The 13,194-nt window shown below is 32.7% G+C and overlaps 1 non-coding gene across 1 annotated transcript; it reads left to right on the forward strand.

The window, feature by feature from the left end:
• The first annotated feature begins 12,847 nt into the window (after positions 1–12,847).
• LOC144302128 (U6 spliceosomal RNA) lies at positions 12,848–12,952 on the forward strand. The gene has a single exon (XR_013369002.1). It is a non-coding gene; the product is annotated as a U6 spliceosomal RNA (small nuclear RNA).
• The last annotated feature ends 242 nt before the right edge of the window (positions 12,953–13,194 follow it).

Below are 13,194 nucleotides of genomic sequence, written 5' to 3' on the forward strand. Positions count from 1 at the left end.
AGCAGTCCTAGCAGTATTCTTTTTTCCCAAAATACAAGTATGACCTCAAGAAAAGTAACTCTCATCTCAGACTAATTTCATCCCTGTGTCTTAGTCTGCTCTGGCTGCTATAGCAAAATACCATCAACTGGGTCACTTAAACAACACATTTTTATTTCTCACACTTCTGGAGATTGGGAAGTCCTAGATTAATGTGCCAGCAGATTAGATATTGGGGGTGGGGGGAGCTTCCTTGCTTGTAAACAGCCATCTTCTCCCTATAACCACATGTGACTGAGAAAAAGAGAGATCATCTCTATCATGTAATTTTTTTAAAAAAAGGGCACCAATCTAATTTATAAGGGCTCCATAGTCTTGATTTAATTACCTCTCAAGAGTCCCACTTCCAAATGCCATCATATTGAGGATTAGGGCTTCACATATGAATTTGGGGAGGACATAAACATTCAACATACAGCACCCTATTTATACTTTATATCTTTATAATAAACTCTTCTTCATATAGCCTTTAGGCGACCTTTGTAAAACTTAAAAGAAGGCAGCATAGCGGAGTGAGGTTTATACATGCAGAATTTGGATTCAGACTGTGAAGTTCATACTCTAGATCTTTACAAGAGGTGCAGTTTCGGGGAGATTTCTTAATCTTTTGAAACTTCCATATTTTTCACCCAGAAATACTACTAGTTCCTCTCAAGAGGGATTTTTGAGAAATGCCTTAATATGGGTCAAGCCCATGGAATAGTGTTTGGCAAATGATAAAGGCTTAAAGTTAAAGTTGGGGTATTTTCTGAGAACTTCTACTCTCCAGCTAAAATCTCTCTAAATTGCTTACCAATATTTGCTACACTAACCACATACTATATAACCTCAGTCATCTTTGTGTTCCTAGATACCCCAGGAGTCTTCCCACTAAGTTCTCTATACTTGCAATCCCTTCTGCCTGGGATATTCTTCCATCTGGTCTTTGCATGGTTCTCTTCTTTCATTCAGGCCCCAGTTCAAGTGCCATTTCCTCAAGTTGTTGTCTTAACCTTCTTGTCTCATAGTCATCCCCCGCAAGACAATACTATTTTACTCAGTTTCATTTTCACAATAAAGCATCATTAATTCTTATAACCTTGGTGATTGTTTTGTCTCTGCATTCTTCTAAGACTCTAAACTCCAAAGAGCATAAGACCTTGTCTATATTCTTCAGTCTATTCCCTGGATTATACCAGTGCATGTCATATCATAGAGTCACCATGGATATTTGTTGAAAAAATAGATATATGAATGACTAGCTCAGTGAACACATGGATGAATAAAGTATACCCACTGAGACCTTGAAATGAGCTAATGTTGTCTTTGTGATCACCTTGGCCAGATCTGTGAGATCATGTTCCCCTGTTCAGGGATTCTTAACACCCCCACAAGCCCCCTTTTTCAATTCTTTAGAACCATGGCCACTTCTAAAGATGATTTATGAGATATATGAGAGATTTTATTGCACTTTGAGGAAATTCGGTATTAGCAATGTATCTACAAAATTATAATATATGAACTTTGGATAAGTAGTATTGATAAAAATAATTGATTTTCCACTCCTATTTTCTTGCTTAGGAATGTTTCAATAATTTTTAGATTATTCTTAATTTTTAGAATAATTTTTAGATTATTCTTCAATTACTAATCACTAATTTTCCTTTTCAACTATTAATCTGTTGTTTATAGAAAAGAAAGCCATCTATTTACTAAGAGAAGAAAATTAAAATTTCAAGACAAGTACATTATGCTGTTGTAAATTAATTTGTTTTGATTTATTGGTATGAAATGTCACATTTTATGTTGAGATAATATACTTTTGTACAAAAACATCTAAATCTTCTAATTTTGAAATGTATAAATATCAACTTTTTTCTACGGAAATTAGAGGCCAAATATTTCTTCTAGTTATCATATTAATTCAGCTGATATGTTGTTAAAATATCCATGTTATGTGTATATATAATTGTGCAATAATTTTCTGTACATTTTAGCCTTTCTTTATAGTTTTTGTTTTTGGGTGTGGGGGGGGTCTTCTGTTCCTTACAGAGAATATTTCAGCATGTCTAGAGTTTCAAAGAGTGTAAATAAGATAGAGAAAATGTGTTTTCTCTAAAAAAGTTCAAATTCCCATAATGAAGTAGCTTTAGAGAAGGGCATGAGATTTTTTTCCTTACTACAAGATTGCTTTGTTACGATTCCAAAGGACATGTATCACTTTGCATAATAACTTAAGTTACAGAAGCACCAGGGAGAGGTAGCACCTTAGCAAACTTCCATGTTTACCTTTCTATAATGCTACTCTATTTCTAACAGCAACCAATTCTGGGCCCCTGTCAGACATTTAAGTTTTTGGTAAAAATGTTCCTCCACAACTGTGTCTTTTTCTGTTGTACTTTCTTTTTTTTTTAATTTTTATTTATTTATGATAGTCACACTCTTTTTCTTTGAGAGAGAGAGAGGCAGAGACACAGGCAGAGGGAGAAGCAGGCTCCATGCACCGGGAGCCCGACGTGGGATTCGATCCCGGGTCTCCAGGATGGCGCCCTGGGCCAAAGACAGGTGCCAAACCACTGTGCCACCCAGGGATCCCTCTGTTGTACTTTCTGTAGCATAATTTATTTGCTTTACTAGGAAAAACAGAAATTTAATTATTGAAAAAATAACATTCCTTAGAATTTGAATGTGTAATTTAAAATATGATCATATAATCTGGCAATATTCTTTGAAATAAATGTATGTAATAAGGTCCCAGTATAAAAAAAAACATAAAAGAATTGTTAACTTCCAAGAACAATATATTAAAGACATTTTTTAGAAATTTGAATTACTGGAATAATAGGATGAATTTTAAAATGACATACTATACTCTTCTGTTCAGTAACCGTAGATATCCCATTACATTTGTGTGAGCGTGTTTTAGGAATGTAAAAGTCGATTTAAAAAAGTGTATTGAGATGCATTGTTAGGGGTAACATTTTAAGATCATATATTGCTATGTAATCAAGTCAGATTTAGAACAATCAAGTCAGATTTAGAACAAAGAACTTATTTTGGTATGTCTATGATTTTTTAATGTTTCACTCTAACTCAAACTTTAAAAAATGATGAATATTTTTAAATAAGTATGATTGTCCAAAATGTCCATATTACTATAATGTGACTATTTTTAAAATAACAAGCCCATTAGATCCAACTGTTTTTCTGAAGTCCTTAGTTGGAAAGGATTTCTCATCTTTTCATTTACAAATTTCAAAATTAGTGTGGGTGATCATAGTAACCATTCTAATTTTTATGTAAAATTAAGTAGCATTTTCTACTAGAAAAACACATAATATGGTTACCATTTTTGTTCTTTGCCTATTACGAATCACGACTATTTTATAAATTGATAGTTTATATTACTTTAAGATCAGAATGAAGAATATATTTTGTAAGTCTTATATTGTAAGAAAATTCATAAACAATGCATTTATTTAGATTAAACTTAGTACTCCTAAAAATAATTATTGTATATTAATGGATTTAGCTACTTATTACATCAAATATAATAGGGTATATTTATTAGAACTTAAAAATCAAATTAGTGGCAAAAAACACTTGTTTATACAAAATTATTCATATTAAGCATTGGAATTTCACAGCAACCTTGTGAATTAGATACCATTATTATAGCCATGTATAGATGAAGAAACTGAGGTACAGTATGATGACCTAATTTGTCCAAGATGACTTGGATTTTAATGGGATTGGGATCTGAATAGAGTCCTCAATATATATCTGATAAAAGCATAAGATATATACTATACATTTTAATCTATTATCTGTTTGATCTATTTATTACCTATTTTTTAAAAATTTATAAACACATATGTTTTCTGTGAGATACAGATATACATACATAGATAATTTGGAAATCATGTATATGTCTTTTAAAATAATAGCAAAAGTAATTGTCATATTTTACAAAGATTAGTTATTACCATACAAAGAAGATAGTCATAAGCTTCAGATTTAATTTTTAGATAAATGACAATTTATTTATTCATTTTTTAAAAAGATTTTATTTATCTATTCATGAGAGACACAGAGAGAGAGAAAGAGGCAGAGACACAGGCAGAGGGAGAAGCAGCCTCCATGCAAGGAGCCCGATGTAGAACTTGATCCTGGGTCTCCAAGATCAGGTCCTCGGCAGAAAGCGGAGCTAAACCACTGACCACCCAGGCAGCCCGATAAATGCAATTTAAATCAGTTATTCAACAGTCTAATGATTAGTTTACCAAATACTTTAAAACTTTACCTGGCCAAGATAATGCTGTCTATTGTAGACTAATGGCTTCTCAATCCTATTACTGTTAGGAGCTAAATGGCATAAATCATTTGGTATAGCATTCCAAATGCTGGAGTTTTTCTTATTCCTTTATTTTAACTAAAAAGATTGTCCAGCAAGCCTATCTATACTAGATATTCTGGATGTGAAAACAGATTTCTTCTTCAAATACGTTATTATTATTACATTTAGTGATAATCATTAGTAATGGCAAGTGGGATATAACAGATATTTCTTTTTTTACATTCTTCACAGCCACGTACGTTCCTATTTATTTTTTCCATGTTTAGTTTTGTTAATTGTTCTTTTTCAATATCTTCCTTCTTTCATTTGTCTTTTCTTTTCTTTAACCTTTCCTTTCCTTTCCTCTCCTTGCCTCTTCTTTTTTTCTTTCTTTTCTTTTCTTTTCTTTTCTTTTCTTTTCTTTTCTTTTCTTTTCTTTCTTTCTTTCTTTCTTTCTTTCTTTCTTTCTTTGTTTCTATATACTTTGAATTTTTGGTAATAGTTGTCAATGTTACAATTTTTTAAATTAAAAAAGTAGTAAATATTCTCTGAATAATATTTTAGATTTTGAAAACACTGAAGCTAGGAGGTTACTTTTACAAGGGAAGAAGATACTTGGAAACTATTTACCACATAGAGATTTTTTTTTTAACTGTGGAATCATAGATATCATTTTAAAGATATAACACCTGTAAACTAACTGAAAGTATGCACAGGGAGTTTTTGCAGTAAAGAGCAGCATGCAAATGAGTAAACTGAATCAGTGATATGTAAGACTAGCCGTATAAGGGAAAAATATCTCAAAATGCAGGACAAAGTTTAAAGACTTAAAAATAGAGTATGCATATAATAACATGAATTATAGATGACTCAACCCATGGATTATAAATTATATGAGAAATGTGATTAGATAAACATGTTAAAGGCAATCTTCAAGTAATCTCTTAAAATTATTTCTCAGCTGAAAAAATTTGTAGCTACAAATGTTAACTGTTTTTTTTTTTCACTTTTTAAGAAAAGACAATATGAAAATTTTATCTAGAAAATCTGTGGTAAGCATTTTAAATGACTAGAATAAACAGAACAAGAAACAATGTGTAACAGAAGCAGGTTTTTAAAAAGGAATAAGGAATTGACACAGGCCTTGAGATTTCTGTTGAGATCTCTTAAAAGGTCAATTAAATAGACCTTTTCCTCGGGCATATTTATGCTACCAAAGTTGACTCGATATCTGAATAACTAATAACTGTGAATAAAACTGAAAGAATATCAAAGAATTCATGTGAAGATGCAAGACATATATCTTCATGTTTCACTCTAACTTGGAAGCTATGGCTACCTCTTACATAAATTGATACAGAGCACAGGAAAATAATGAAATGTCCCATGTTGTTTTGTGAAAAGGCAAAATTATCACTTCAAAGATTATCAAATTATAACAGTTTCCCATAAAATAAATACAGACCCTTTCATTAAATATTGGAATACAAAAAAATTAAATACCACACACAAGTAGAGTTCATGCAAGGAGTATAAATAAGATATGGCTATTAAGGGACACCTGGGTGCTCAGCAGTTTGGTGCCTTCCTTTAGCCCAGAGTGTGATCCTGGAATCCTGGGATCGAGTCCCACATCAGGCTCCCTGCATGGAGCCTGCTTCTCCCTCTGCCTGTGTCTCTGTCTCCCTTTCTCTCTCTGGGTGTCTCATGAATAAATAAATAAAATCTTTTAAAAAAGATATGGCTATTCATATATTCATGTATTAACATGTTAGAATATTGTTAGAATATTGATAAATTCATTAATGTATTTTTTTCAAAATGAAAACCTGTGCTTAGAAAATAGGACTAGCATATATTCTTCACATGTAAAACATAAGTATATTAAAGCAAACAGCTTACATCACAATGACCAAATAGCTCCTCCCAATGTGTTTCTTTGGAATGCTACTTATGCAAAAAATTAATGAATTACCACAAATAAAGTAGCATCTACATACTGATTTTAGAGTATGCAATTCTAAATGAGTAAAATGAGAGTGGCACTTGGATGGATCTCTAAAACAATAAATATCCCTGACTCCCCCCCCCCCCAAAAGTAAAATAGCTCTATGTATCAGGACTGTAAACAAATTTATGTCTTTTTACCTAGAGTTCTCACAAATAGAAATTAATCATTGGAAATGTTTCATCAGCTCATCTTTGAGTTCAAATATAATAACCTGGTAACAAAACTCAATATTAAAAAATATATCACTGTAAAATGTTAATTTGAAGATTAACAATTTAAGAAATCCTTAAAGATATTGTTAAATAAACACGTGGATACAAAATGCAGATTTTCAGTCATACAAAATTCTTTTTCTTCTTTCATTCCTGTTCCCAAATCTGCCCCTAACCCACTCTCCCAGTACCAAGTATGACCCATTCATTCATCTAATCCATAAGGAAAAAATCCTAAAATAATCTGAACCCAAAATACTAACAAAAAGTGAATTGGAACAGAGATAAGGTTAATTTACATTCTTTTTATTTGCAGTATGTAATCACTGTTGGCTATTACAATCTAAAAGAAATATAATAAATATCAAACATCTTTTAAGATGGGATATGGTTGGGCTTTGATTTTCAAAATGTGTTTTTATTCTAACTATGTATTTAATGCTTCTCTCTTTTTAAAGATAGTTTGTATGATTTGAGCATAATCAGCACTGATACATTGCTACCTAGTGTCACAGTTAGGAACTCAGTTATAAACAATAGATCACTATATATGTATATATTGCATAGATGTCAAACAAGATACAAATGAAATAAAAATAATTGCTATCATTCTAAGGGTTTGAATTTGGGGATACAGATTAAAAATCATGGGTGTATGAGAGTATTTTGAAAAAATATGTTATGCATATTCTTAAATATATTTGTTTACAAAAATGTTTGTTTTTCAAATCTGAGCTTGGAATGGTAAAGGCTACCATTATAAGTCAGATATAGTCCCTGAATTCAAGGAAATTATGTTCTAGTAAGAAAGCACACAATATGGGTACCTGGGAGGCTCAGTAGGTTAAACATCTGCCTACAGCTCAGGTCATTTTCTCAGGGTCTTGAGATTGAGTCCTGCATCAGGCTCCGTGCTCAGGTGAGGAGTTTGCTTCTTCTTCTATCCAACCCTCCCCGCCCCTGCTTATGCTCTCTCTCAAATAAATAAATGATATATTTTTAAAAATAATTAATAAATATAAGGAAGTGATTATTTAAAGAAAAAACCTCTGTTTCACAATTCTGTTTTCAGGATGGATTTATTTATTTATTATTTATTTATTTATTTTTCATGAGAAACACAGAGAGAGAGAGAGAGGCAGAGACACAGGCAGAGGGAGAAGCAGGCTCCATGCCAGAAGCCGGACGTGGGACTCGATCCAGGGTCTCCAGGATCACACCCTGGGCTGCAGGCGGTGCTAAACCGCTGCGCCATGGGGGCTGCCCTCCAGGATTGTTTTAAATCAGAATTTTGGGAGTACCTGGGTGACTCAGTTGGTTAAGAGTGTGCCTTCAGCTCAGGTCATGATCCCTGGGATTCTGAGATCTAACCCTGTATCAGGCTCCATACTCAGTGGGGAGCCTGCTTCTCCCCTTCCCATGTTGTTCCCCCTGCTTGTGTTCTCTCACACTCTGTCAAATAAATAAATAAATAAAATCTTTAAAAAAATCAGAATTGTGAAGGGCATTGGTTACATGAATGCTTATGTTCATTAAGATTTGCACTAGTGTTTGTTTTAATTATACCTGAAATTTCCTGTCATATTCTGCGAAAGCTCAGAAGAGAAAATTAGCAGTTCATCCTGTGGAACAGAAATATGCTCAGAAATATTGTAGTTTCCTAAATAATTATTAGAGAAAATCCTAAAAAATATTTGGAGAGAATGATAAATACCTACCCAGTAGAACTCTCTCAGTATTACTAATTAATATACTGGAAGTTTCATTGGTCTTATAAAAATTATCCATTATTAAAAATTAGAAAATTTGGATACAGAATTTGTTACGTCATTATTCCTTTATCAAAAGGAATCATTCTTTCTCATCAAAAATCTTTAATTTATTTTCTCATTTTGGATATTGTGTTATATTCTATAAAGTTTTTGTAGGTTTAATACTATTTAGATATAGTATATAAGTTTATTTTAATGCAGATGTATTATTTAAATCTTATAAGAAATCTTAATTTAAAAATTATTCATAGATCACAGAGACTAAAGACCTTAATATTCTTTTAAGACTCACTTATATTTAGTTGCTGAGTCACCATTATATTGTTTTTAGAAACAAATAACTTTTAGAATTTTACATTACAGATTTTCCCTTGAAAATCATTTGCTAATTATCAAACGTCAATTTATTGCGAAGAAGATGCATGCAAGTTAGCATTCCCTGATTGATGAGACATAGGAATGATCTTAAATGTGCTGAAGGTAGTGATATAATTTCCAGACTTCCATAAGATAAGCAGTTGTGTTTTCGAAAACGAGTAATTTATCTCTCCACTTAAGTGATTGAGAAAGGGATTGCTAGAATTAATCTAGTATGTTGGCTTTTGTAACATCTCTAAGTGCTGGAATGGTTTCACCACTATGTCACCTTTTCTTCCTGGAAAGGAAAATCATTATATTTTAAAGCTCAAGTGACTGTCAGACTATGAAAAGGGTTACTTGACTTGGAAAGTAAGGGCTTAATCAAGAGGTAAACTGTTCTTGAGCAAGGAAACCAGATTCAATATTAGGCAGCAGACAGCAGTGAAACAAAATTTACTTTTATGTAATTTTACAAATGTACTATTCAGACAAAAATAAAATTAGCTTGCCAGGCTTGCATTCTACCTTCTACCACTAACTTGGTCTTATGGAGGCATATCCTATGCCATTCGCTGGGTCTGACATTGGGCTGACATCTGCTCTCTTGACCCTTTTGTACAGTTCGTCTTCCATCAAGAATCCTTTGCACCACCCCCTCGGCCCCTGCTGCGTTCCCTTCACCACCACCCACTCTGCAGAAGTGCTTGTGTGTGATGCGCCAGCCTGTTATCTAAGCAGGCAGGAAGCCCTAGTTTTCTTGGCAGGAGGTACTTGAGTGAGGAGGTGTGTGTGTCCTTTTCTTTGATAGTTAACTGTTGTTCAACCAAGATTTTTGGTGGGTGTGTTTTTCATTTCAAACTAAAATCATCCTTTTACAAGTATATCCAATTTCCTTTGATATTAAAAAGTGTGAGAGAAAAAAAATGGATCAAAAATGAAATAGTAAACAGAATCAAGAAGGGAAAATGGGAAATTAATCATGAAGTATTTGTCATCTTTTAATTTCTTGGTTATGCTGCTAACTGGGCCTTTATGGTTCCTGCAAGTCACAGAGATTACACATGTCTTTGATATTATGCTGTATAAATACCACTAGGTAATCAGCATATGATCTTGAAACACTATTGCTCTTAGATTATACATTGCTAGCACTTTGACACAAGAGGTACTTGATATTTCAGTCAATGATCGCTTCACTGAGCGCTATTCTTTTCACCCTCTCATCATGTTGTAAACTGTTTTCCAGCTCAGGCAGGCAATAATTGATCTCAATAACGTGGCTATGTATTTAACCACTGAGCAGCAACCAGATGTGAGGATATATTTCCAGTAAAACACTTGAATGGTGCCTATGGAGAAGTGAGGCTAATATAGTTCCACCCTTGATGTAACAAGTGCTCTTTGGTGAGCTGCACTCTTTTAATGAGATTATTTGTAAGCATAATGGGGAGTATGGAAATGTGCCAATTGAAGAGTCAATGGGCGAGGAATAACAGGGATAATGAGTGACAGGGTGAGAGAAACAGGTAGACCAAGGAAATCAGGCACATTGAGAACTCTAAAATCAAGTGAGTGAATTATAGCTATAAGAGGATGTCTAATGGTAATTTTTGATGTGTTTTATACTCAAGAGTGTGAAAGTCACTTTATGCATAATATTTTTGATAATTAAGAGTAATTTATAGGTTTGCCACCTTTCCTTTTTCAAGTGGCAAGCCTCCAGTTCCTTTATGTACCATCATGCTGTAGAGTGAAGTGGCAAGCGAACAAGCTCTCAATAAGCGTGCTAAAACTCCCAAGTTATCACCGTCAAATAAATGTTTTCTGAAATGACTCTGTTCTATTTTTTTTCTTAATTAACATAATTCTTTTTAGCAGAGATACTGAAGTTTACATCTGACTATAGTTTTTGTTTCTATCTTCTTAGTGAAAATATAAGGCAGAATGTAAGAGAACCAGAGAACAGATATCTGAAATAATGATTTTACAGTATCCATGTTTATCTATCTTCTGAATATTTATGCATATAAATTATTGAGAAATATTTATTGAATCATCTCTTCAGCACTTTTATCTCTTCCAGAGATAAATCTCTTTTCCTTTAATTGATGTTTGTCAAACTATGATCTCCTTCCCTTTCTACAAGTCCATATTATGGTATGTTTTAAACTGTTGCTAATTAGTATAGTTTTAAATTTTGGATGGTAGATGGAGGAGGAGATTATATTAACAACAAAGAGTAGGAATAAAACCTGTTGGCTTATGTCTTTGTCAAGAAAAAATGGAGAGGTACCTGGGTGGCTTAGCTTGGTTAAGTGCCTGCCTTCGGCTCAGGTCCTTATCCTGGGGTCTGGATTGAGCCCCACATCGCATCAAGCTTCCTGTGCAGAGTCTGCTTCTCCCTCTGCCCCCTGTTCATTCTCTCTCTCTCTCTCTTTCTCTCAAATAAATAAAATTTAAAAAAAAGAAAAAACGGAAAACATGTCTAGGATAGAGAAGCAATGCCAATAGGATGAAAAATTTTGTTGGTTTTGTCTGCTTTTAAACTTCTCAGAATATTTGGTTATATAGAGTCAGATGTTAAAGTTAATATCCTGCTTCTGATACTACATTAGAACTCTAGATGAATGGCTTAATCTTTCTGACCTTAGTTTCCTCTTTTTTTTAATGAATATTGTACTTACTTCATAGATTTGTGGCTCAAACCTAAAATGAAATACTCTCTTCTTTGACTTGTATCCCAAGTATCTTTCCATATACTTACTGCTGCCTTCTGTCTGACCCATCATACAATGACCTTATAGGAAATTCCCCACAACAATTATTTGACAAATGCCATCATTGTTACTTACGTTCTGTGCTTTCATTGAGTTTGAGACTGTGTTTATAACAACACATTGCCATCAACATGTAAAACAGTGCATTATGAAACATAGACACACACATACAGACACTTTTCTACATCTCTTTATCAAGTAAAATGTGTTTCACTTAAGGAAAGAAAGAATTCCCTAAGATCTTATTAAAGGCATAAGACTGTGATGATAAAAATGGGGTAATAGAGAGTCTGTGGAATGAATCTTACTGTAGACTTCACAAGAATAATCTTTAAGTTAGGTGAGTCCCCATATGTAAATGACTCCTGTGTTTTGCTTCCTAGGGCAGTGTGCTTTTGTTGTTGCTTTTATTTAATGAAGTATAAAAGCAAAACTCCTCAATTGTAGTTACAGTTTTCATGGGAAAGCCAATTACAGAAAATAAGACTAGTTTCTTATGTTAGTAGTTCCACATTGGAACTACAGACATCTAGAGAAATGCATTAATATTTAGGGAGTTTTCAGAAATATGTCCCTTTAAAATATCCCTATACTCATGTTTGAAATGCCTTTCTCAAATTAGTTCCTTTTGAATAATTCCATTAAATGTATGCTATAGTTTCATTATAAATCTTAATATTAATCTGTGCATATATAACTTAAATAAAGTTAGTTTGTCCTACTTGCCACTAAATTGTAATCAAAGTTGAACTTTTTTTTCCTCATCTTTGTTTTTCAATATGCAACCTTCTAAAAGAATATATGCCACCTATATGCATTAATTTTTTTTAAATAAACTCAAATAACCCATCAGTGTTTTAGCACAGCAATTTAAGAAGATTTTTTTTAACTAATAAAATTGGGCAGACCTCATGACCTCCTTATGCATAAAATATTTCCCATATTTTAAAGGTTAATTTGACATTAATTTGCCACAAATTCAGTTTTAAACCCTAAAAAATAATTTATAAATAAAAATATGAACTTTTACCTTTTGAAATAATACAAAATACTCTTAAGAATGGAATGCAAGAGTAGTATCATTTTTTTTCTATCCACATAATATTTAATCTTTAAAAGTACTTGAATCTGCACATAATAGCTTTAATTGAAAGGGATAAAGCATATTATTAAATCTGGCAGACTAATTTATCATATGCATTTATAACAAGTACTTCAGATTATTCCATTCTTTCACCTGTCCATAATCAACATATTCCGTAAATTCATTAGGCTTTCTTCCATAATATTTTTCTGAACAGGCACTGTGAGCTTAAATTTCAAAGAAACAAAAGAATGTATTATCATGAAAGGAAGAGGGAGTGCCTGCTTTAGCAACACTTGCCCTAAAATTGAACAATATAGGGAAGATTAGCATAGCCTTTGCACAAGGATATCACCAAATTCATGAAGCACTCCATATTTTTTTTAAAAAGGAGGAGGTATATTCGAACTATATCAGCTAAATTAAAAAAAAAAAACACTTTTGAACAAGCAACATCTCAACTTTGGTAAATGTATGATTCTAGCTTAAATATACATAAAATATGAGGTCTTAATACTGAAAATGCTTTTTATTTTTTAAAGATTTTTTAAAAAATTTATTCATTCATGATAGACATAGAGAGAGAGAAAGAGAGAGAGAGAGGCAGAGACACAGGCAGAGGGA

Source organism: Canis aureus, chromosome 30 (genome assembly GCF_053574225.1).
Source record: "Canis aureus isolate CA01 chromosome 30, VMU_Caureus_v.1.0, whole genome shotgun sequence".
In the NCBI taxonomy this organism is placed as follows: domain Eukaryota; kingdom Metazoa; phylum Chordata; class Mammalia; order Carnivora; family Canidae; genus Canis; species Canis aureus.